The sequence below is a fragment of the Hydractinia symbiolongicarpus genome, chromosome 14 (genome assembly GCF_029227915.1).
Source record: "Hydractinia symbiolongicarpus strain clone_291-10 chromosome 14, HSymV2.1, whole genome shotgun sequence".
In the NCBI taxonomy this organism is placed as follows: domain Eukaryota; kingdom Metazoa; phylum Cnidaria; class Hydrozoa; order Anthoathecata; family Hydractiniidae; genus Hydractinia; species Hydractinia symbiolongicarpus.
In genome coordinates, this window is record NC_079888.1 from 7,437,384 (window position 1) to 7,457,080 (window position 19,697).

The 19,697-nt window shown below is 43.9% G+C and overlaps 28 non-coding genes across 28 annotated transcripts; 25 read left to right on the forward strand and 3 right to left on the reverse strand.

Moving 5' to 3' along the window:
• The first annotated feature begins 689 nt into the window (after window positions 1-689).
• Window positions 690-761, forward strand: Trnaq-uug (transfer RNA glutamine (anticodon UUG)). The gene has a single exon. It is a non-coding gene; the product is annotated as a tRNA-Gln (tRNA).
• Window positions 762-1,221: 460 nt separating this feature from the next.
• Trnas-gcu (transfer RNA serine (anticodon GCU)) lies at window positions 1,222-1,303 on the forward strand. Its single transcript has one exon. It is a non-coding gene; the product is annotated as a tRNA-Ser (tRNA).
• A 541-nt stretch (window positions 1,304-1,844) lies between these two features.
• Trnas-gcu (transfer RNA serine (anticodon GCU)) lies at window positions 1,845-1,928 on the forward strand. The gene has a single exon. It is a non-coding gene; the product is annotated as a tRNA-Ser (tRNA).
• Window positions 1,929-1,933: 5 nt separating this feature from the next.
• On the forward strand, window positions 1,934-2,005 carry Trnaq-uug (transfer RNA glutamine (anticodon UUG)). The gene has a single exon. It is a non-coding gene; the product is annotated as a tRNA-Gln (tRNA).
• Window positions 2,006-3,353: 1,348 nt separating this feature from the next.
• Window positions 3,354-3,425, forward strand: Trnaq-uug (transfer RNA glutamine (anticodon UUG)). The gene has a single exon. It is a non-coding gene; the product is annotated as a tRNA-Gln (tRNA).
• Window positions 3,426-4,501: 1,076 nt separating this feature from the next.
• Window positions 4,502-4,573, forward strand: Trnaq-uug (transfer RNA glutamine (anticodon UUG)). The gene has a single exon. It is a non-coding gene; the product is annotated as a tRNA-Gln (tRNA).
• A 460-nt stretch (window positions 4,574-5,033) lies between these two features.
• Window positions 5,034-5,115, forward strand: Trnas-gcu (transfer RNA serine (anticodon GCU)). Its single transcript has one exon. It is a non-coding gene; the product is annotated as a tRNA-Ser (tRNA).
• Window positions 5,116-5,656: 541 nt separating this feature from the next.
• Window positions 5,657-5,740, forward strand: Trnas-gcu (transfer RNA serine (anticodon GCU)). Its single transcript has one exon. It is a non-coding gene; the product is annotated as a tRNA-Ser (tRNA).
• Window positions 5,741-5,745: 5 nt separating this feature from the next.
• On the forward strand, window positions 5,746-5,817 carry Trnaq-uug (transfer RNA glutamine (anticodon UUG)). Its single transcript has one exon. It is a non-coding gene; the product is annotated as a tRNA-Gln (tRNA).
• Window positions 5,818-7,076: 1,259 nt separating this feature from the next.
• Window positions 7,077-7,158, forward strand: Trnas-gcu (transfer RNA serine (anticodon GCU)). Its single transcript has one exon. It is a non-coding gene; the product is annotated as a tRNA-Ser (tRNA).
• A 7-nt stretch (window positions 7,159-7,165) lies between these two features.
• On the forward strand, window positions 7,166-7,237 carry Trnaq-uug (transfer RNA glutamine (anticodon UUG)). Its single transcript has one exon. It is a non-coding gene; the product is annotated as a tRNA-Gln (tRNA).
• Window positions 7,238-8,313: 1,076 nt separating this feature from the next.
• On the forward strand, window positions 8,314-8,385 carry Trnaq-uug (transfer RNA glutamine (anticodon UUG)). The gene has a single exon. It is a non-coding gene; the product is annotated as a tRNA-Gln (tRNA).
• Window positions 8,386-8,845: 460 nt separating this feature from the next.
• On the forward strand, window positions 8,846-8,927 carry Trnas-gcu (transfer RNA serine (anticodon GCU)). The gene has a single exon. It is a non-coding gene; the product is annotated as a tRNA-Ser (tRNA).
• A 541-nt stretch (window positions 8,928-9,468) lies between these two features.
• Window positions 9,469-9,552, forward strand: Trnas-gcu (transfer RNA serine (anticodon GCU)). The gene has a single exon. It is a non-coding gene; the product is annotated as a tRNA-Ser (tRNA).
• Window positions 9,553-9,557: 5 nt separating this feature from the next.
• Trnaq-uug (transfer RNA glutamine (anticodon UUG)) lies at window positions 9,558-9,629 on the forward strand. The gene has a single exon. It is a non-coding gene; the product is annotated as a tRNA-Gln (tRNA).
• A 1,259-nt stretch (window positions 9,630-10,888) lies between these two features.
• On the forward strand, window positions 10,889-10,970 carry Trnas-gcu (transfer RNA serine (anticodon GCU)). The gene has a single exon. It is a non-coding gene; the product is annotated as a tRNA-Ser (tRNA).
• A 7-nt stretch (window positions 10,971-10,977) lies between these two features.
• Trnaq-uug (transfer RNA glutamine (anticodon UUG)) lies at window positions 10,978-11,049 on the forward strand. The gene has a single exon. It is a non-coding gene; the product is annotated as a tRNA-Gln (tRNA).
• A 987-nt stretch (window positions 11,050-12,036) lies between these two features.
• On the forward strand, window positions 12,037-12,120 carry Trnas-gcu (transfer RNA serine (anticodon GCU)). Its single transcript has one exon. It is a non-coding gene; the product is annotated as a tRNA-Ser (tRNA).
• Window positions 12,121-12,125: 5 nt separating this feature from the next.
• On the forward strand, window positions 12,126-12,197 carry Trnaq-uug (transfer RNA glutamine (anticodon UUG)). The gene has a single exon. It is a non-coding gene; the product is annotated as a tRNA-Gln (tRNA).
• An 827-nt stretch (window positions 12,198-13,024) lies between these two features.
• Window positions 13,025-13,097, reverse strand: Trnak-cuu (transfer RNA lysine (anticodon CUU)). The gene has a single exon. It is a non-coding gene; the product is annotated as a tRNA-Lys (tRNA).
• Window positions 13,098-13,903: 806 nt separating this feature from the next.
• On the forward strand, window positions 13,904-13,985 carry Trnas-gcu (transfer RNA serine (anticodon GCU)). Its single transcript has one exon. It is a non-coding gene; the product is annotated as a tRNA-Ser (tRNA).
• A 7-nt stretch (window positions 13,986-13,992) lies between these two features.
• Window positions 13,993-14,064, forward strand: Trnaq-uug (transfer RNA glutamine (anticodon UUG)). Its single transcript has one exon. It is a non-coding gene; the product is annotated as a tRNA-Gln (tRNA).
• Window positions 14,065-14,525: 461 nt separating this feature from the next.
• Trnas-gcu (transfer RNA serine (anticodon GCU)) lies at window positions 14,526-14,607 on the forward strand. The gene has a single exon. It is a non-coding gene; the product is annotated as a tRNA-Ser (tRNA).
• A 1,161-nt stretch (window positions 14,608-15,768) lies between these two features.
• Trnas-gcu (transfer RNA serine (anticodon GCU)) lies at window positions 15,769-15,850 on the forward strand. Its single transcript has one exon. It is a non-coding gene; the product is annotated as a tRNA-Ser (tRNA).
• A 907-nt stretch (window positions 15,851-16,757) lies between these two features.
• Window positions 16,758-16,830, reverse strand: Trnak-cuu (transfer RNA lysine (anticodon CUU)). The gene has a single exon. It is a non-coding gene; the product is annotated as a tRNA-Lys (tRNA).
• An 895-nt stretch (window positions 16,831-17,725) lies between these two features.
• On the forward strand, window positions 17,726-17,796 carry Trnaq-uug (transfer RNA glutamine (anticodon UUG)). The gene has a single exon. It is a non-coding gene; the product is annotated as a tRNA-Gln (tRNA).
• A 205-nt stretch (window positions 17,797-18,001) lies between these two features.
• Window positions 18,002-18,074, reverse strand: Trnak-cuu (transfer RNA lysine (anticodon CUU)). Its single transcript has one exon. It is a non-coding gene; the product is annotated as a tRNA-Lys (tRNA).
• Window positions 18,075-19,590: 1,516 nt separating this feature from the next.
• On the forward strand, window positions 19,591-19,662 carry Trnaq-uug (transfer RNA glutamine (anticodon UUG)). Its single transcript has one exon. It is a non-coding gene; the product is annotated as a tRNA-Gln (tRNA).
• Window positions 19,663-19,697: the final 35 nt, after the last annotated feature.

A 19,697-nucleotide genomic window follows, 5' to 3' on the forward strand; every position in this document is an offset into this window, starting at 1 on the left:
TGGTAAAATGTCACGTGAGTCGAAACAGGTTCAGCAATGTTAGCTTTCCATAAAGTAGACGTGGTACAGAAACACACGAGGTGGCCGAGTGGTTAAGGCGATGCACTGCTAATCCATTGGGCAGTGCCCGCGTGGGTTCGAATCCCATCTTCGTCGCACATTCGGTTCTATGCTGTAATGGTTAGCACTCTGGACTTTGAGTCCATCGATCCGAGTTCAAATCTCGGTAGAACCTGACTTTCATTTTGAACTCTGACTTAATCATTTGTTTAAGAAATGCGTGAGGAAGGGATGATTTATCTAAAATTGACTAACCCATATTTGAATGCTTTCAAGTCATTTCTTCAACATTTGCCAGGTCGAACCCACGACCCTGAGATTAAGAGTCTCATATTCTACTGACTGGGCTAGCTGGGTTGATACGATATAATGTTTCGCCATTAAAGCCGTCTTGGACTTATGCAACAATTGACCAGACCTAAGATAACTTAAAATTGCGCCACTCGCGTAATCCTACCGTTTGGGCTAGTAAAAGGTTACGTGAGTCGAATCAGGTTCAGCAATGTTAGCTTTCCATAAAGTAGACGCGGTACAGAAACAGACGAGGTGGCCGAGTGGTTAAGGCGATTGACTGCTAATCCATTGGGCTCTGCCCGCATAGCTTCTAATCCCATCTTCGTCGCACATTCGGTTCTATGGTGTAATGGTTAGCATTCTGGACTTTGAATCCAGCGATCCGAGTTCAAATCTCGGTAGAACCTGATATTTTCTTTGAACTCTGATTTAATCTTTTCTTTAGGAGATACGTGAGGAAGGGATGACTTATCTAAAATTGACTAAGCCATATTTGAATGCTTTCAAGTCATTTCTTCAACATTTGCCAGGTTTATGGCGGAATCATGCTTAGAGGAGAATTAGTGATTTCCACGGTGTGTTCGTAATGCAATTAAAAGTGCAGCAAAAAACGCCCAACGAGGGGCTCCAATCCACGACCCTGAGATTAAGAGTCTCATGCTCTACCGACTGAGCTAGCCGGGCTGATTCGTTATAAGGTTCCGCCATTAAAGCCGTCTTGGACTTACTCAACAATTCACCACACCTAAGATTACTTAAAATTGGGCCACTCGCGTAATCCTACTGTTTGGGCTGGTAAAAGGTTACGTGAGTCAAAACAGGTTCAGCAATGTTAGCTTTCCATAAAGTAGACGTTGTACAGAAACAGACGAGGTGGCCGAGTGGTTAAGGCGATGGACTGCTAATCCATTGGGCTCTGCCCGCGCGGGTTCGAATCCCACCTTCGTCGCACCTGCAGTTCTATGGTGTAATGGTTAGCGTTCTGGACTTTGAATCCAGCGATCCGAGTTCAAATCTCGGTAGAACCTGACCTTCTTTTTGAACTCTGATTTAATCTTCTGTTTAAAAAATACGTGAGGGAAAGGCTGATTTATTTAAAATTGACTAAGCCATATTTGAATGCTTTCAAGTCATTTCTTCAACATTTGCCAGGTTTATGGCAGAACTCATGCTTAGAGGATAATTGGTGATTTCCACGGTGTGTTCGTAATGCAATTAAAAGTGCAGCAGAAAACGCCCAACGAGAGGCTCCAATCCACGACCCTGAGATTAAGAGTCTCATGCTCTACCGACTGAGCTAGCCGGGCTGATTCGTTATAAGGTTCCGCCATTAAAGCCGTCTTGGCCTTACTCAACAATTCACCACACCTAAGATTACTTAAAATTGGGCCACTCGCGTAATCCTACTGTTTGGGCTGGTAAAAGGTTACGTGAGTCAAAACAGGTTCAGCAATGTTAGCTTTCCATAAAGTAGACGTTGTACAGAAACAGCCGAGGTGGCCGAGTGGTTAAGGCGATGGACTGCTAATCCATTGGGCTCTGCCCGCGCGGGTTCGAATCCCATCTTCGTCGCACCTGCGGTTCTATGGTGTAATGGTTAGCATTCTGGTCTTTGAATCCAGCGATCCGAGTTCAAATCTCGGTAGAACCTGACCTTCTTTTTGAATTCTGATTTAATCTTCTGTTTAAAAAATACGTGAGGGAAAGGCTGATTTATTTAAAATTGACTAAGCCATATTTGAATGCTTTCGAGTCACTTTTTCAACATTTGCCAGGTCTATGGACTTTAAATCCAGCGATCCGAGTTCAAATCTCGGTAGAACCTGACCTTCTTTTTGAATTCTGATTTAATCTTTTGTTTAAAAAATATGTGAGGGAAAGGCTGATTTATTTAAAATTGACTAAGCCATATTTGAATGCTTTCAAGTCATTTCTTCTACATTTGCCAGATTTATGGCAGAACTCATGCTTAGAGGAGAACTGGTGATTTCCACGGCGCGTTCGTAATGCAATTAAAAGTGTATCAGAAAACTCCCAACGTGGGGTTCGAGCCCACGACCCTACGATGAAGAGTCTCATGCTGTACCGACTGCGCTAGCAGGACCGTTTCGTTATTAGATTCCGCCGTTAAAGCCGTATTGGACTTACGCAACAATTGACCACGCCTAAGATTACTTAAAATTGGGCCACTCACGTAATCCTACTGTTTGGGCTGGTAAAAGTTTACGTGAGTCGAAACAGGTTCAGCAATGTTAGCTTTCCATAAAGTAGACGTGGTACAGAAACAGACGAGGTTGCCGAGTGGTTAAGGCGATGGACTGCTAATCCTTCGGGCTCTGCCCGCGTGGATTCTAATCACATCTTCGTCGCACATGCAGTTCTATGGTGAAATGGTTAGCACTCTGGACTTTGAATCCAGCGATCCGAGTTCAAATCTCGGTAGAACCTGACCTTCTTTTTGAATTCTTTTTTAATCTTTTGTTTAACAAATACGTGAGGGAAAGGCTGATTTATTTAAAATTGACTAAGCCATATTTGAATGCTTTCAAGTAATTTCTTCAACATTTGCCAGGTTTATGGCAGAACTCATACTTAGAGGATAATTGGTGATTTCCACGGCGCGTTCGTAATGCAATTAAAAGTGTATCAACAAACGCCCAACGTGGGGCTCGAACCCACGACCCTGAGATTAAGAGTCTCATCCTCTACGGACTGAGCTAGCCGGGCTGTTTCGTTAATAGGTTCCGCCATTAAAGCCGTCTTGGACTTGCACAACAATTAAACCCACCTAAGATTACTTAAAATTGGGCCACTCGCGTAATCCTACTGTTTGGGCTGGTAAAAGGTTACGTGAGTCGAAACAGGTTCAGCAATGTTAGCTTTGCATAAAGCAGACGCGGTACAGAAACAGACGAGGTGGCCGAGTGGTTAAGGCGATGGACTGCTAATCCATTGGCCTCTGCCTGCGTGGGTTCGAATCCCATCTTCGTTGCACATTCGGTTCTATGGTGTAATGGTTAGCACTCTAGACTTTGAATCCAGCGATCCGAGTTCAAATCTCGGTAGAACCTGACTTTCTTTTTGAACTCTGATTTAATCATTTGTTTAAGAGTTACGTGAGGAAGGGATGATTTATCTAAAATTGACTAAGCCATATTTGAATGCTTTAAAGTCATTTCTTCAACTTTTGCCAAGTTTATGGCACCACTCATGCTTAGAAGGAGACTTGGTGATTTCCATGGCGCGTTCGTAATGCAATCCAAAGTCTATTGGAAAAAGGCCAACGTGGGATCGAACCCACGACCCTGAGATTAAGAGTCTCATGCTTTACTGCATGAGCTAGCCGGGTTGATTCGTTTTTAGGTTCCGCCACTAAAGCCGTCTTGGACTTACGCAACAATTGACCACACCTAAAATTACTTAAATATGGGTCGCTCGCGTACTCCTGCTGTTTGGGCTGGTAAAATGTCACGTGAGTCGAAACAGGTTCAGCAATGTTAGCTTTCCATAAAGTAGACGTGGTACAGAAACAGACGAGGTGGCCGAGTGGTTAAGGCGATGTACTGCTAATCCATTGGGCAGTGCCCGCGTGGGTTCGAATCCCATCTTCGTCGCACATTCGGTTCTATGCTGTAATGGTTAGCACTCTGGACTTTGAATCCATCGATCCGAGTTCAAATCTCGGTAGAACCTGACTTTCATTTTGAACTCTGACTTAATCATTTGTTTAAGAAATGCGTGAGGAAGGGATGATTTATCTAAAATTGACTAACCCATATTTGAATGCTTTCAAGTCATTTCTTCAACATTTGCCAGGTCGAACCCACGACCCTGAGATTAAGAGTCTCATATTCTACTGACTGGGCTAGCTGGGTTGATACGATATAATGTTTCGCCATTAAAGCCGTCTTGGACTTATGCAACAATTGAACAGACCTAAGATAACTTAAAATTGCGCCACTCGCGTAATCCTACCGTTTGGGCTAGTAAAAGGTTACGTGAGTCGAATCAGGTTCAGCAATGTTAGCTTTCCATAAAGTAGACGCGGTACAGAAACAGACGAGGTGGCCGAGTGGTTAAGGCGATTGACTGCTAATCCATTGGGCTCTGCCCGCATAGCTTCTAATCCCATCTTCGTCGCACATTCGGTTCTATGGTGTAATGGTTAGCATTCTGGACTTTGAATCCAGCGATCCGAGTTCAAATCTCGGTAGAACCTGATATTTTCTTTGAACTCTGATTTAATCTTTTCTTTAGGAGATACGTGAGGAAGGGATGACTTATCTAAAATTGACTAAGCCATATTTGAATGCTTTCAAGTCATTTCTTCAACATTTGCCAGGTTTATGGCGGAATCATGCTTAGAGGAGAATTAGTGATTTCCACGGTGTGTTCGTAATGCAATTAAAAGTGCAGCAAAAAACGCCCAACGAGGGGCTCCAATCCACGACCCTGAGATTAAGAGTCTCATGCTCTACCGACTGAGCTAGCCGGGCTGATTCGTTATAAGGTTCCGCCATTAAAGCCGTCTTGGACTTACTCAACAATTCACCACACCTAAGATTACTTAAAATTGGGCCACTCGCGTAATCCTACTGTTTGGGCTGGTAAAAGGTTACGTGAGTCAAAACAGGTTCAGCAATGTTAGCTTTCCATAAAGTAGACGTTGTACAGAAACAGACGAGGTGGCCGAGTGGTTAAGGCGATGGACTGCTAATCCATTGGGCTCTGCCCGCGCGGGTTCGAATCCCATCTTCGTCGCACCTGCAGTTCTATGGTGTAATGGTTAGCGTTCTGGACTTTGAATCCAGCGATCCGAGTTCAAATCTCGGTAGAACCTGACCTTCTTTTTGAACTCTGATTTAATCTTCTGTTTAAAAAATACGTGAGGGAAAGGCTGATTTATTTAAAATTGACTAAGCCATATTTGAATGCTTTCAAGTCATTTCTTCAACATTTGCCAGGTTTATGGCAGAACTCATGCTTAGAGGATAATTGTTGATTTCCACGGTGTGTTCGTAATGCAATTAAAAGTGCAGCAGAAAACGCCCAACGAGAGGCTCCAATCCACGACCCTGAGATTAAGAGTCTCATGCTCTACCGACTGAGCTAGCCGGGCTGATTCGTTATAAGGTTCCGCCATTAAAGCCGTCTTGGCCTTACTCAACAATTCACCACACCTAAGATTACTTAAAATTGGGCCACTCGCGTAATCCTACTGTTTGGGCTGGTAAAAGGTTACGTGAGTCAAAACAGGTTCAGCAATGTTAGCTTTCCATAAAGTAGACGTTGTACAGAAACAGCCGAGGTGGCCGAGTGGTTAAGGCGATGGACTGCTAATCCATTGGGCTCTGCCCGCGCGGGTTCGAATCCCATCTTCGTCGCACCTGCGGTTCTATGGTGTAATGGTTAGCATTCTGGTCTTTGAATCCAGCGATCCGAGTTCAAATCTCGGTAGAACCTGACCTTCTTTTTGAATTCTGATTTAATCTTCTGTTTAAAAAATACGTGAGGGAAAGGCTGATTTATTTAAAATTGACTAAGCCATATTTGAATGCTTTCGAGTCACTTTTTCAACATTTGCCAGGTCTATGGACTTTAAATCCAGCGATCCGAGTTCAAATCTCGGTAGAACCTGACCTTCTTTTTGAATTCTGATTTAATCTTTTGTTTAAAAAATATGTGAGGGAAAGGCTGATTTATTTAAAATTGACTAAGCCATATTTGAATGCTTTCAAGTCATTTCTTCTACATTTGCCAGATTTATGGCAGAACTCATGCTTAGAGGAGAACTGGTGATTTCCACGGCGCGTTCGTAATGCAATTAAAAGTGTATCAGAAAACTCCCAACGTGGGGTTCGAGCCCACGACCCTACGATGAAGAGTCTCATGCTGTACCGACTGCGCTAGCAGGACCGTTTCGTTATTAGATTCCGCCGTTAAAGCCGTATTGGACTTACGCAACAATTGACCACGCCTAAGATTACTTAAAATTGGGCCACTCACGTAATCCTACTGTTTGGGCTGGTAAAAGTTTACGTGAGTCGAAACAGGTTCAGCAATGTTAGCTTTCCATAAAGTAGACGTGGTACAGAAACAGACGAGGTTGCCGAGTGGTTAAGGCGATGGACTGCTAATCCTTCGGGCTCTGCCCGCGTGGATTCTAATCACATCTTCGTCGCACATGCAGTTCTATGGTGAAATGGTTAGCACTCTGGACTTTGAATCCAGCGATCCGAGTTCAAATCTCGGTAGAACCTGACCTTCTTTTTGAATTCTTTTTTAATCTTTTGTTTAACAAATACGTGAGGGAAAGGCTGATTTATTTAAAATTGACTAAGCCATATTTGAATGCTTTCAAGTAATTTCTTCAACATTTGCCAGGTTTATGGCAGAACTCATACTTAGAGGATAATTGGTGATTTCCACGGCGCGTTCGTAATGCAATTAAAAGTGTATCAACAAACGCCCAACGTGGGGCTCGAACCCACGACCCTGAGATTAAGAGTCTCATCCTCTACGGACTGAGCTAGCCGGGCTGTTTCGTTAATAGGTTCCGCCATTAAAGCCGTCTTGGACTTGCACAACAATTAAACCCACCTAAGATTACTTAAAATTGGGCCACTCGCGTAATCCTACTGTTTGGGCTGGTAAAAGGTTACGTGAGTCGAAACAGGTTCAGCAATGTTAGCTTTGCATAAAGCAGACGCGGTACAGAAACAGACGAGGTGGCCGAGTGGTTAAGGCGATGGACTGCTAATCCATTGGCCTCTGCCCGCGTGGGTTCGAATCCCATCTTCGTTGCACATTCGGTTCTATGGTGTAATGGTTAGCACTCTAGACTTTGAATCCAGCGATCCGAGTTCAAATCTCGGTAGAACCTGACTTTCTTTTTGAACTCTGATTTAATCATTTGTTTAAGAGTTACGTGAGGAAGGGATGATTTATCTAAAATTGACTAAGCCATATTTGAATGCTTTAAAGTCATTTCTTCAACTTTTGCCAAGTTTATGGCACCACTCATGCTTAGAAGGAGACTTGGTGATTTCCATGGCGCGTTCGTAATGCAATCCAAAGTCTATTGGAAAAAGGCCAACGTGGGATCGAACCCACGACCCTGAGATTAAGAGTCTCATGCTTTACCGCATGAGCTAGCCGGGTTGATTCGTTTTTAGGTTCCGCCACTAAAGCCGTCTTGGACTTACGCAACAATTGACCACACCTAAAATTACTTAAATATGGGTCGTTCGCGTACTCCTGCTGTTTGGGCTGGTAAAATGTCACGTGAGTCGAAACAGGTTCAGCAATGTTAGCTTTCCATAAAGTAGACGTGGTACAGAAACACACGAGGTGGCCGAGTGGTTAAGGCGATGTACTGCTAATCCATTGGGCAGTGCCCGCGTGGGTTCGAATCCCATCTTCGTCGCACATTCGGTTCTATGCTGTAATGGTTAGCACTCTGGACTTTGAATCCATCGATCCGAGTTCAAATCTCGGTAGAACCTGACTTTCATTTTGAACTCTGACTTAATCATTTGTTTAAGAAATGCGTGAGGAAGGGATGATTTATCTAAAATTGACTAACCCATATTTGAATGCTTTCAAGTCATTTCTTCAACATTTGCCAGGTCGAACCCACGACCCTGAGATTAAGAGTCTCATATTCTACTGACTGGGCTAGCTGGGTTGATACGATATAATGTTTCGCCATTAAAGCCGTCTTGGACTTATGCAACAATTGACCAGACCTAAGATAACTTAAAATTGCGCCACTCGCGTAATCCTACCGTTTGGGCTAGTAAAAGGTTACGTGAGTCGAATCAGGTTCAGCAATGTTAGCTTTCCATAAAGTAGACGCGGTACAGAAACAGACGAGGTGGCCGAGTGGTTAAGGCGATTGACTGCTAATCCATTGGGCTCTGCCCGCATAGCTTCTAATCCCATCTTCGTCGCACTTTCGGTTCTATGGTGTAATGGTTAGCATTCTGGACTTTGAATCCAGCGATCCGAGTTCAAATCTCGGTAGAACCTGATATTTTCTTTGAACTCTGATTTAATCTTTTCTTTAGGAGATACGTGAGGAAGGGATGACTTATCTAAAATTGACTAAGCCATATTTGAATGCTTTCAAGTCATTTCTTCAACATTTGCCAGGTTTATGGCGGAATCATGCTTAGAGGAGAATTAGTGATTTCCACGGTGTGTTCGTAATGCAATTAAAAGTGCAGCAAAAAACGCCCAACGAGGGGCTCCAATCCACGACCCTGAGATTAAGAGTCTCATGCTCTACCGACTGAGCTAGCCGGGCTGATTCGTTATAAGGTTCCGCCATTAAAGCCGTCTTGGACTTACTCAACAATTCACCACACCTAAGATTACTTAAAATTGGGCCACTCGCGTAATCCTACTGTTTGGGCTGGTAAAAGGTTACGTGAGTCAAAACAGGTTCAGCAATGTTAGCTTTCCATAAAGTAGACGTTGTACAGAAACAGACGAGGTGGCCGAGTGGTTAAGGCGATGGACTGCTAATCCATTGGGCTCTGCCCGCGCGGGTTCGAATCCCATCTTCGTCGCACCTGCAGTTCTATGGTGTAATGGTTAGCGTTCTGGACTTTGAATCCAGCGATCCGAGTTCAAATCTCGGTAGAACCTGACCTTCTTTTTGAACTCTGATTTAATCTTCTGTTTAAAAAATACGTGAGGGAAAGGCTGATTTATTTAAAATTGACTAAGCCATATTTGAATGCTTTCAAGTCATTTCTTCAACATTTGCCAGGTTTATGGCAGAACTCATGCTTAGAGGATAATTGGTGATTTCCACGGTGTGTTCGTAATGCAATTAAAAGTGCAGCAGAAAACGCCCAACGAGAGGCTCCAATCCACGACCCTGAGATTAAGAGTCTCATGCTCTACCGACTGAGCTAGCCGGGCTGATTCGTTATAAGGTTCCGCCATTAAAGCCGTCTTGGCCTTACTCAACAATTCACCACACCTAAGATTACTTAAAATTGGGCCACTCGCGTAATCCTACTGTTTGGGCTGGTAAAAGGTTACGTGAGTCAAAACAGGTTCAGCAATGTTAGCTTTCCATAAAGTAGACGTTGTACAGAAACAGCCGAGGTGGCCGAGTGGTTAAGGCGATGGACTGCTAATCCATTGGGCTCTGCCCGCGCGGGTTCGAATCCCATCTTCGTCGCACCTGCGGTTCTATGGTGTAATGGTTAGCATTCTGGTCTTTGAATCCAGCGATCCGAGTTCAAATCTCGGTAGAACCTGACCTTCTTTTTGAATTCTGATTTAATCTTCTGTTTAAAAAATACGTGAGGGAAAGGCTGATTTATTTAAAATTGACTAAGCCATATTTGAATGCTTTCGAGTCACTTTTTCAACATTTGCCAGGTCTATGGACTTTAAATCCAGCGATCCGAGTTCAAATCTCGGTAGAACCTGACCTTCTTTTTGAATTCTGATTTAATCTTTTGTTTAAAAAATATGTGAGGGAAAGGCTGATTTATTTAAAATTGACTAAGCCATATTTGAATGCTTTCAAGTCATTTCTTCTACATTTGCCAGATTTATGGCAGAACTCATGCTTAGAGGAGAACTGGTGATTTCCACGGCGCGTTCGTAATGCAATTAAAAGTGTATCAGAAAACTCCCAACGTGGGGTTCGAGCCCACGACCCTACGATGAAGAGTCTCATGCTGTACCGACTGCGCTAGCAGGACCGTTTCGTTATTAGATTCCGCCGTTAAAGCCGTATTGGACTTACGCAACAATTGACCACGCCTAAGATTACTTAAAATTGGGCCACTCACGTAATCCTACTGTTTGGGCTGGTAAAAGTTTACGTGAGTCGAAACAGGTTCAGCAATGTTAGCTTTCCATAAAGTAGACGTGGTACAGAAACAGACGAGGTTGCCGAGTGGTTAAGGCGATGGACTGCTAATCCTTCGGGCTCTGCCCGCGTGGATTCTAATCACATCTTCGTCGCACATGCAGTTCTATGGTGAAATGGTTAGCACTCTGGACTTTGAATCCAGCGATCCGAGTTCAAATCTCGGTAGAACCTGACCTTCTTTTTGAATTCTTTTTTAATCTTTTGTTTAACAAATACGTGAGGGAAAGGCTGATTTATTTAAAATTGACTAAGCCATATTTGAATGCTTTCAAGTAATTTCTTCAACATTTGCCAGGTTTATGGCAGAACTCATACTTAGAGGATAATTGGTGATTTCCACGGCGCGTTCGTAATGCAATTAAAAGTGTATCAACAAACGCCCAACGTGGGGCTCGAACCCACGACCCTGAGATTAAGAGTCTCATCCTCTACGGACTGAGCTAGCCGGGCTGTTTCGTTAATAGGTTCCGCCATTAAAGCCGTCTTGGACTTGCACAACAATTAAACCCACCTAAGATTACTTAAAATTGGGCCACTCGCGTAATCCTACTGTTTGGGCTGGTAAAAGGTTACGTGAGTCGAAACAGGTTCAGCAATGTTAGCTTTGCATAAAGCAGACGCGGTACAGAAACAGACGAGGTGGCCGAGTGGTTAAGGCGATGGACTGCTAATCCATTGGCCTCTGCCCGCGTGGGTTCGAATCCCATCTTCGTTGCACATTCGGTTCTATGGTGTAATGGTTAGCACTCTAGACTTTGAATCCAGCGATCCGAGTTCAAATCTCGGTAGAACCTGACTTTCTTTTTGAACTCTGATTTAATCATTTGTTTAAGAGTTACGTGAGGAAGGGATGATTTATCTAAAATTGACTAAGCCATATTTGAATGCTTTAAAGTCATTTCTTCAACTTTTGCCAAGTTTATGGCACCACTCATGCTTAGAAGGAGACTTGGTGATTTCCATGGCGCGTTCGTAATGCAATCCAAAGTCTATTGGAAAAAGGCCAACGTGGGATCGAACCCACGACCCTGAGATTAAGAGTCTCATGCTTTACCGCATGAGCTAGCCGGGTTGATTCGTTTTTAGGTTCCGCCACTAAAGCCGTCTTGGACTTACGCAACAATTGACCACACCTAAAATTACTTAAATATGGGTCGTTCGCGTACTCCTGCTGTTTGGGCTGGTAAAATGTCACGTGAGTCGAAACAGGTTCAGCAATGTTAGCTTTCCATAAAGTAGACGTGGTACAGAAACACACGAGGTGGCCGAGTGGTTAAGGCGATGTACTGCTAATCCATTGGGCAGTGCCCGCGTGGGTTCGAATCCCATCTTCGTCGCACATTCGGTTCTATGCTGTAATGGTTAGCACTCTGGACTTTGAATCCATCGATCCGAGTTCAAATCTCGGTAGAACCTGACTTTCATTTTGAACTCTGACTTAATCATTTGTTTAAGAAATGCGTGAGGAAGGGATGATTTATCTAAAATTGACTAACCCATATTTGAATGCTTTCAAGTCATTTCTTCAACATTTGCCAGGTCGAACCCACGACCCTGAGATTAAGAGTCTCATATTCTACTGACTGGGCTAGCCGGGCTGATTCGTTATAAGGTTCCGCCATTAAAGCCGTCTTGGCCTTACTCAACAATTCACCACACCTAAGATTACTTAAAATTGGGCCACTCGCGTAATCCTACTGTTTGGGCTGGTAAAAGTTTACGTGAGTCAAAACAGGTTCAGCAATGTTAGCTTTCCATAAAGTAGACGTTGTACAGAAACAGCCGAGGTGGCCGAGTGGTTAAGGCGATGGACTGCTAATCCATTGGGCTCTGCCCGCGCGGGTTCGAATCCCATCTTCGTCGCACCTGCGGTGCTATGGTGTAATGGTTAGCATTCTGGACTTTGAATCCAGCGATCCGAGTTCAAATCTCGGTAGAACCTGACCTTCTTTTTGAATTCTGATTTAATCTTCTGTTTAAAAAATACGTGAGGGAAAGGCTGATTTATTTAAAATTGACTAAGCCATATTTGAATGCTTTCAAGTCATTTCTTCAACATTTGCCAGGTTTATGGCAGAACTCATGCTTAGAGGATAATTGGTGATTTCCACGGCGCGTTCGTAATGCAATTAAAAGTGTATCAACAAACGCCCAACGTGGGGCTCGAACCCACGACCCTACGATGAAGAGTCTCATGCTGTACCGACTGCGCTAGCCGGACCGATTCGTTATTAGATTCCGCCGTTAAAGCCGTCTTGGACTTACGCAACAATTGACCACGCTTAAGATTACTTAAAATTGGGCCACTCACGTAATCCTACTGTTTGGGCTGGTAAAAGGTTACGTGAGTCGAAACAGGTTCAGCAATGTTAGCTTTCCATAAAGTAGACGTGGTACAGAAACAGACGAGGTGACCGAGTGGTTAAGGCGATGGACTGCTAGTCCATTGGCCAATGCCCGCGTGGGTTCGAATCCCATCTTCGTCGCACATTCGGTTCTATGGTGTAATGGTTAGCACTCTGGACTTTGAATCCAGCAATCCGAGTTCAAATCTCAGTAGAACCTGACTTTCTTTTTGAACTCTGTTTTAATCATTTGTTTAAGAGTTACGTGAGGAAGAGATGATTTATCTAAAATTGACTAAGCCATATTTGAATGCTTTTAAGTCATTTCCTCAACTTTTGCCAAGTTTATGGCACCACTCATGCTTAGAAGGAGACTTGGTGATTTCCATGGCGCTCGTAATGCAATCCAAAGCCTATCAGTAAAAGCCCACCGTGGGGCTCGAACCCACAACCCTGAGATTAAGAGTCTCATGCTTTACCGACTGAGCTAGCCGGGTTGATTCGTTTTTAGGTGCCGCCACTAAAGCCATCTTGGACTTACGCAACAATTGACCACACCTAAAATTACTTAAAATTGGGTCGCTCGCGTACTCCTACTGTTTGGGCTGGTAAAATGTCACGTGAGTCGAAACAGGTTCAGCAATGTTAGCTTTCCATAAAGTAGACGTGGTTCAGAAGCAGACGAGGTGGCCGAGTGGTTAAGGCGATGGACTGCAAATCCATTGGGCTGTGCCCGCGTGGGTTCGAATTCCATCTTCGACGCACATTCGGTTCTATGCTGTAATGGTTAACACTCTGGACTTTGAATCCAGCGATCCGAGTTCAAATCTCGGTAGAACCTGACTTTCATTTTGAACTCTGACTTAATCATTTGTTTAAGAAATGCGTGAAGGAAAGGCTGATTTGTTTAAAATTCACTAAGCCATATTTAAATGCTTTCAAGTCATTTCTTCAACATTTGCCAGGTTTATGGCAGAACTCATGTTTGGAGGAGAATTGGTGATTTCCACGGCGCGTTCTTAATGCAATCCAAAGTCTATCAGAAAACGCCCAACGTGGGGCTCGAACCCACGACCCTGAGATTAAGAGTCTCATACTCTACTGACTGGGCTAGCTTGGCTGATACGATATAAAGTGCCGCCACTAAAGCCATCTTGGACTTACGCAACAATTGACCACACCTAAAATTACTTAAAATTGGGCCACTCGCGTAATCCTACTGTTTGGGCTGGTAAAAGGTTACGTGAGTCAAAACAGGTTCAGCAATGTTAGCTTTCCATAAAGTAGACGTTGTACAGAAACAGACGAGGTGGCCGAGTGGTTAAGGCGATGGACTGCTAATCAATTGGGCTCTGCCCGCGTGGGTTCGAATCCCATCTTCGTCGCACATGCGGTTCTATGGTGTAATGGTTAGCATTCTGGACTTTGAATCCAGCGATCCGAGTTCAAATCTCGGTAGAACCTGACCTTCTTTTTGAATTCTTTTTTAATCTTTTGTTTACCAAATACGTGAGGGAAAGGCTGATTTATTTAAAATTGACTAACCATATTCGAATGCTTTCAAGTCATTTCTTCAACATTTGCCAGGTTTATGGTAGAACTCATGCTTAGAGGATAATTGGTGATTTCCACGGCGCGTTCGTAATGCAATTAAAAGTGTATCAACAAACGCCCAACGTGGGGCTCGAACCCACGACCCTACGATGAAGAGTCTCATGCTGTACCGACTGCGCTAGCCGGACCGATTCGTTATTAGATTTCGCCGTTAAAGCGGTCTTGGACTTACGCAACAATAGACCGCACTTAAGACTCCTTAAAATTGGGCCACTCACGTAATCCTACTGTTTGGGCTGGTAAAAGGTTACGTGAGTCGAAACAGGTTCAGCAATGTTAGCTTTCCATAAAGTAGACGTGGTACAGAAACAGACGAGGTGGCCGAGTGGTTAAGGCGATGGACTGCTAATCCATTGGCCTCTGCCCGCGTGGGTTCGAATCCCATCTTCGTCGTACATTCGGTTCTATGGTGTAATGGTTAGCATTCTGGATTTTGAGTCCAGCAATCCGAGTTCAAATCTCGGTAGAACCTGACCTTCTTTTTGAATTCTGATTTAATCTTTTGTTAAAAAAATACGTGAGGGAAAGGCTGATTTATTTAAAATTGACTAAGCCATATTTGAATGCTTTCAAGTCATTTCTTTAACATTTGCCAGGTTTATGGCGGAACTCATGCTTAAAGGAGAATTGGTGATTTCCACGGTGCGTTCGTAATGCAATCCAAAGTCTATCAGAAAACGCCCAACGTGGGGCTCGAACCCACGACCCTGAGATTAAGAGTCTCATACTCTACTGACTGGGCTAGCTTGGCTGATACGATATAAAGTTCCGCCATTAAAGCCGTCTTGGACTTATGCAACAATTGACCACACCTAAGATTACTTAAAATTGCGCCACTCGCGTAATCCTACTGTTTGGCCTAGTAAAAGGTTACGTGAGTCGAAACAGGTTCAGCAATGTTTGCTTTCCATAAGGTACACGTGGTACAGAAACAGACGAGGTGACCGAGTGGTTAAGGCGATGGACTGCTAGTCCATTGGCCAATGCCCGCGTGGGTTCGAATCCCATCTTCGTCGCACATTCGGTTCTATGGTGTAATGGTTAGCACTTTGGACTTTGAATCCAGCAATCCAAGTTCAAATCTCGGTAGAACCTGACTTTCTTTTTGAACTCTGTTTTAATCATTTGTTTAAGAGTTACGTGAGGAAGAGATGATTTATCTAAAATTGACTAAGCCATATTTGAATGCTTTCAAGTCATTTTCTCAACTTTTGCCAAGTTTATGGCACCACTCATGCTTAGAAGGAGACTTGGTGATTTCCATGGCGCTCGTAATGCAATCCAAAGCCTATCAGTAAAAGCCCATCGTGGGGCTCGAACCCACAACCCTGAGATTAAGAGTCTCATGCTTTACCGACGAGCTAGCCGGGTTGATTCGTTTTTAGGTGCCGCCACTAAAGCCATCTTGGACTTACGCAACAATTGACCACACCTAAAATTACTTAAAATTGGGAAGCTCGCGTACTCCTACTGTTTGGGCTGGTAAAATGTCACGTGAGTCGAAACAGGTTCAGCAATGTTAGCTTTCCATAAAGTAGACGTGGTTCAGAAGCAGACGAGGTGGCCGAGTGGTTAAGGCGATGGACTGCTAATCCATTGGGCTGTGCCCGCGTGGGTTCGAATCCCATCTTCGACGCACATTCGGTTCTATGCTGTAATGGTTAACACTCTGGACTTTGAATCCAGCGATCCGAGTTCAAATCTCGGTAGAACCTGACTTTCATTTTGAACTCTGACTTAATCATTTGTTTAAGAAATGCGTGAGGGAAAGGCTGATTTGTTTAAAATTCACTAAGCCATATTTAAATGCTTTCAAGTCATTTCTTCAACATTTGCCAGGTTTATGGCAGAACTCATGTTTGGAGGAGAATTGGTGATTTCCACGGCGCGTTCTTAATGCAATCCAAAGTCTATCAGAAAACGCCCAACGTGGGGCTCGAACCCACGACCCTGAGATTAAGAGTCTCATACTCTACTGACTGGGCTAGCTTGGCTGATACGATATAAAATTCCGCCATTAAAGGCGTCTTGGACTTATGCAACAATTGACCACACCTAAGATTACTTAAAATTGCGCCACTCGCGTAATCCTACTGTTTGGCCTAGTAAAAGGTTACGTGAGTCGAAACAGGTTCAGCAATGTTAGCTTTCCATAAGGTACACGTGGTACAGAAACAGACAAGGTGACCGAGTGGTTAAGGCGATGGACTGCTAGTCCATTGGGCAATGCCCGCGTGGGTTCGAATCCCATCTTCGTCGCACATTCGGTTCTATGGTGTAATGTTTAGCACTCTGGACTTTAAGTCCAGCAATCCGAGTTCAAATCTCGGTAGAACCTGACTTTCTTTTTAAACTCTGTTTTAATCATTTGTTTAAGAGTTACGTGAGGAAGAAATGATTTATCTAAAATTGACTAAGCCATATTTGAATGCTTTCAAGTCATTTCCTCAACTTTTGCCAAGTTTATGGCAGAACTCATGTTTGGAGGAGAATTGGTGATTTCCACGGCGCGTTCGTAATGCAATTAAAAGTTTATCAGAAAACGCCCAACGTGGGACTCGAACCCACGACCCTGAGATTAAGAGTCTCATGCTCTACCGGCTGAGCTAGCCGGGCTGATTCGTTATTAGATTCCGCCATTAAAGCCGTCTTGGACTTACGCAACAATTGATCACACCTAAGATTACTTAAAATTGGGCGACTCGCGTAATCCTACTGTTTGGACTGGTAAAAGGTTACGTGAGTCAAAACAGGTTCAGCAATGTTAGCTTTCCATAAAGTAGACGTGGTACAAAAAGAGACGAGGTGGCCGAGTGGTTAAGGGGATGGACTGCTAATCCATTGGGCTCTGCCCACGTGAGTTCGAATCCCATCTTCGTCGCACATTCGGTTCTATGCTGTAATGGTTAGCACTCTGGACTTTGAACCCAGCGATCCGAGTTCAAATCTCGGTAGAACCTGACTTTCTTTTTGAACTCTGATTTAATCTTTTGTTTAAAAAATACGTGAGGGAAAGGCTGATTTATTTAAAATTGACAAAGCCATATTTGAATGCTCTCAAGTCATTTCTTCAACATTTGCCAGGTTTATGGCGGAACTCATGCTTAAAGGAGATTTGGTGATTTCCATGGCGCGTTCGTAATGCAATCCAAAGTCTATCTGAAAACGCCCAACGTGGGGCTCGAACCCACGACCCTGAGATTAAGAGTCTCATACTCTACTGTTTGGGCTAGCTGGGCTGATACGATATAAGGCTCCGCCATTAAAGCTGTCTTGGACTTATGCAACAATTGACCACACCTAAGATTACTTAAAATTGCGCCACTCGCGTAATCCTACTGTTTGGTCTAGTAAAAGGTTACGTGAGTCGAAACAGGTTCAGCAATGTTAGCTTTCCATAAGGTAGACGTGGTACAGAAACAGACGAGGTGACCGAGTGGTTAAGGCGATGGACTGCTAGGCGATTGGGCGCTGCCCGCGTGGGTTCGAATCCCATCTTCGACGCACATTCGGTCTATGGTGTAATGGTTAGCACTCTGGACTTTGAATCCAGCGATCCGAGTTCAAATCTCGGTAGAACCTGACTTTCTTTTTAAACTCTGTTTTAATCATTTGTTTAAGAGTTACGTGAGGAAGAGATGATTTATCTAAAATTGACTAAGCGATATTTGAATGCTTTCAAGTCATTTCCTCAACTTTTGCCAAGTTTATGGCAGAACTCATGTTTGGAGGAGAATTGGTGATTTCCACGGCGCGTTCGTAATGCAATTAAAAGTTTATCAGAAAACGCCCAACGTGGGGCTCGAACCCACGACCCTGAGATTAAGAGTCTCATGCTCTACCGGCTGAGCTAGCCGGGCTGATTCGTTATTAGGTTCCGCCATTAAAGCCGTCTTGGACTTACGCAACAATTGATCACACCTAAGATTACTTAAAATTGGGCGACTCGCGTAATCCTACTGTTTGGACTGGTAAAAGGTTACGTGAGTCAAAACAGGTTCAGCAATGTTAGCTTTCCATAAAGTAGACGTTGTACAAAAAGAGACGAGGTGGCCGAGTGGTTAAGGGGATGGACTGCTAATCCATTGGGCTCTGCCCACGTGAGTTCGAATCCCATCTTCGTCGCACATTCGGTTCTATGCTGTAATGGTTAGCACTCTGGACTTTGAACCCAGCGATCCGAGTTCAAATCTCGGTAGAACCTGACTTTCTTTTTGAACTCTGATTTAATCTTTTGTTTAAAAAATACGTGAGGGAAAGGCTGATTTATTTAAAATTGACAAAGCCATATTTGAATGCTCTCAAGTCATTTCTTCAACATTTGCCAGGTTTATGGCGGAACTCATGCTTAAAGGAGATTTGGTGATTTCCATGGCGCGTTCGTAATGCAATCCAAAGTCTATCTGAAAACGCCCAACGTGGGGCTCGAACCCACGACCCTGAGATTAAGAGTCTCATACTCTACTGTTTGGGCTAGCTGGGCTGATACGATATAAGGCTCCGCCATTAAAGCTGTCTTGGACTTATGCAACAATTGACCACACCTAAGATTACTTAAAATTGCGCCACTCGCGTAATCCTACTGTTTGGTCTAGTAAAAGGTTACGTGAGTCGAAACAGGTTCAGCAATGTTAGCTTTCCATAAGGTAGACGTGGTACAGAAACAGACGAGGTGACCGAGTGGTTAAGGCGATGGACTGCTAGGCGATTGGGCGCTGCCCATGTGGGTTCGAATCCCCTCTTCGACGCACATTCGGTCTATGGTGTAATGGTTAGCACTCTGGACTTTGAATCCAGCGATCCGAGTTCAAATCTCGGTAAAACCTGATATTCTCTTTGAACTCTGATTTAATCTTTTGTTTAGGAGATACGAGAGGAAGAGATGACTTATCTAAAATTGACTAAGCCATATTTGAATGCTTTTAAGTCATTTCTTCAACATTTGCCAGGTTTATGGCGGAATTCATGCTTAGAGGAGAATTGGTGATTTCCCCGGCGCGTTCGTAATGCAATTAAAAGTGCAGCAGAAAACGCCCAACGTGGGGCTCGAATCCACGACCCTGAGTTTAAGAGTCTCATGCTCTACCGACTGAGCTAGCCGCGCTGATTTGTTATTAGGTTCCGCCATTAAAGCCGTCTTGGACTTATCCAACAATTGACCAGACCTAAGATTAATTAAAATTGCGGCACTCGCGTAATCCTACTGTTTGGGCTAGTAAAAGGTTGCGTGAGTCGAAACAGGTTCAGCAATGTTAGATTTCCATAAGGTACACGTGGTACAGAAACAGACGAGGTGACCGAGTGGTTAAGGCGATGGACTGCTAGTCCGTTGGGCGCTGCCAGCGTGGGTTCGAATCCCATCTTCGTCGCACATTCGGTTCTATGGTGTAATGGTTAGCACTCTGGACTTTGAATCCAGCGATCCGAGTTCAAATCTCGGTAGAATCTGACTTTCTTTTTGAACTCTGATTTAATCATTTGTT